Source organism: Cryptomeria japonica, unplaced genomic scaffold (genome assembly GCF_030272615.1).
Source record: "Cryptomeria japonica unplaced genomic scaffold, Sugi_1.0 HiC_scaffold_208, whole genome shotgun sequence".
Lineage (NCBI taxonomy): Eukaryota > Viridiplantae > Streptophyta > Pinopsida > Cupressales > Cupressaceae > Cryptomeria > Cryptomeria japonica.
The window spans coordinates 237,501-240,740 of NW_026729030.1; positions in this window are offsets into that span (position 1 = coordinate 237,501).

Genomic DNA, 3,240 nt, shown 5'->3' on the forward strand with positions numbered 1-3,240 from the left:
AAAACGGAAATTTTAAAATCTCATTTTTGTTTGCCTTTTTCTGGAAATTAGTGAAGGCAGCGCATCAAAGGTGCGCACCTCGCTGCCCACCACGGTGCGCAACGCCGGTGGGCACCCGGGAGTGCTTCGAAGTGTGCTCCAAGGTGCTGCGTGCACGTTGTCGGAGCCCGGTTTGCCCCGGGTGCGCACCTCGCGTGCACCTTCGTCGGGGTGGGCACCTTGGCTGGGTTTGCCCCGGCTGCGCTCCGAAGCGGGGTTATTGGAGCGCCGCCTCTTTTTTTGTCGGAGCGTTTGGTGGGGTTTCTCGCATTGGCTCTTCCGAGGCCCGGTTGCCACCCTGGCGCGCACGAAGTCGGAAGTAGGGTTAATTGCCCGGGTGCGCACCTTTGCCAGGGTGGGCACCTTACCTGGGCTGCGCACCAGGGCGGGCTCAAGATGGCACGCGCGTTCCGTTTTTTTCACTATCTTTCAAAACGGAAATTTTAAAATCTCCTTTTTTTTTTGCCTTTTCTGGAAATTAGTGAAGGCAGCGCATCAAAGGTGCGCACCTCGCTGCCCACCTTGGTGTGCTCTGAGGTGCGCACCCGGGAGCGCTACGAAGTGTGCTCCAAGGTGCGGCGTGCACGTTGTCGGAGCCCGGTTTGCCCCGGGTGCGCACCTCGCCTGCACCTTGGCCGGGGTGGGCACCTTGGCTGGGTTTGCCCAGGGTGCGCTCCGAAGCGGGGTTACTGGAGCGCCCCCTCTTTTTTTGTCAGAGCGTTTGGTGGGGTTTCTCGCATTGGCTCTTCCCAGGCCCGGTTGTTGGGTGCGCTCCCACCCTGGCGCGCGCGAAGTTGGAAGTTGGGTTAATTGCCCGGGCGCGCACCTTCGCCAGGGTGGGCACCTTGGTGCGCACACCTTGGCTGGGCTGCGCACCAGGGCGGGCTCAAGATGGCACCAGCATTCCCTTTTTCTCACTATCTTTCAAAACGGAAATTTTAAAATCTCGTTTTTTTTTTGCCTTTTATGGAAATTAGTGAAGGCATCGCATCAAAGGTGCGCACCTCGCTGCCCACCTTGGTGTGCTCCGAGGTGCCCACCACGGTGCGCAACGCCGGTGCGAACCCGGGAGCGCCCCGATGTGTGCTCCAAGGTGCGGCGTGCACGAAGTCGGACCCCGGTTTGCCCCGGGTGCGCACCTCGCGTGCACCTTGGTGCGCACACCTTGGCTGGGTTGCGCGGCCTGGTGGGCACCATGGTGCGCACCAAGGAGCGCTCCGAAGTGTGCTCCAAGGTGCGGCGTGCACGAAGTCGGAGCCCGGTTTGCCCCGGGTACGCACCTCGCGTGCACCTTCGCCGGGGTGGGCACCTCGGCTAGGTTGCGCGCCCTGGTGCGCACCAAGGAGCGCTCCGAAGTGTGCTCCAAGGTGCGGCGTGCACGAAGTCGGAGCCCGGTTTGCCCCGGGTGCGCACCTTCGCCGCGGTGCGCACCATGGCGTGCACGAAGTCGGAGCCCGGTTTGCCCCGGGTGCGCACCTCGCGTGCACCTTCGGCGGGGTTGCGCGCCCTGGTGGGCACCATGGTGCGCACCAAGGAGCGCTCCGAAGTGTGCTCCAAGGTGCGGCGTGCACGAAGTCGGAGCCCGGTTTGCCCCGGGTGCGCACCTCGCGTGCACCTTCGGCGGGGTTGCGCGCCCTGGTGGGCACCATGGTGCGCACCAAGGAGCGCTCCGAAGTGTGCTCCAAGGTGCGGCGTGCACGAAGTCGGAGCCCGGTTTGCCCCGGGTGCGCACCTCGCGTGCACCTTCGCCGCGGTGGGCACCATGGCGTGCACGAAGTCGGAGCCCGGTTTGCCCCGGGTGCGCACCTCGCGTGCACCTTCGCCGGGGTGGGCACCTCGGCTGGGTTGCGCGCCCTGGTGCGCACCAAGGAGCGCTCCGAAGTGTGCTCCAAGGTGCGGCGTGCACGAAGTCGGAGCCCGGTTTGCCCCGGGTGCGCACCTCGCGTGCACCTTCGCCAGGGTGGGCACCTCGGTGCGCACACCTTCTCAATGTTTTCTTGCCTTTTCTGGAAATTGGTGAAGGCAGCGCATCAAAGGTGCGCACCTCGGTGTGCTCCGAGGTGCGAACCCGAGAGCGCTCCGAGGTGCCCACGAAGTCGAAAGTCGGGTTAATTGCATTGTTTTCCCCGGGTGCGCTCCGAGGTGCGCAACATCGGCGCGCACCAAGGAGGGCTCCGAAGTGTGCTCCAAGGTGCGCACGATGGCGTGCACCTCTGGTGCGCACGATTCGGAGCTCGGTTTGACCGGGGTGCGCACACCTTGGCTGGGTTGCGCACCTTTTGTGCGCTCCAAGGTGCGCACGAAGTCGGAGCTCGGTTTGCCCCGGGTGCGCACCTTCGCCAGGGTGCGCACCTTGATGCGCACGCCTTGGCTGGGCTGCGCACCTTGGTGGGCGCCATGGTGCGCACCTTTCGTGCGCTCCAAGGTGCGCACGAAGTCGGAGCTCGGTTTGCCCCGGGTGCGCACCTTGGTGGGCGCCATGGTGCACTCCGAGGTGCCCAAGATTGGTGCGCACCAAGGAGCGCTCCGAAGTGCGCTCCAAGGTGCGCGCGAAGTCGAAAGTTGGGTTAATTGTCCGGTTTGCCTCGGGTGCGCACCTTGCGTGCACCTTCGCCAGGGTGGGCGCCTTGGTGCGCACACCTTGGCTGGGCTGCGCACACCTTGGCACCCGCGTTTCCTTCATTTTAAATTTTTTTTTTTTACAATCTCTCAAGTGGGAAATTCTATAATCTCAACTTTTTTTGCCTTTTCAGGAAACTTTTGAATGGAGCGCATCATTGGTGCGCTCCGAAGTGTGCTCCAAAGCTCTCTCCAGCTGCGTGCACCTGCCCCGGCCGCGCACCCGGCCCCGCCCAGCTTCGCTCACCTGTCCCGGGCGTCTGGTGCGGAACCTTAGAGTAAGAAACATCACCGTGCACCTTGGCCAACGTGCGCGACTCGACCGAGCGCGCACTGGCCGAGGTGCACACCGATTTCACCTGGGTGCGCGCGCAGCACCTCGGGCGCACCGGGGTGCGCGCACAACGCCCGGGTTGCACCGTGGCCTGTGTGCTCGGGGCGCCTCGGGTGCGCGCTCGGTGTCGCCCCCGCGCGCGCGGTAGTGCGGGCAGCGCACCCCGGCCCGGCCCGGCCCCGACGAGAACGCAAACGGGCAAAAGGTTTATTCAAATAGCATTGCGACGCCCGGCGAAAAACTAAAAA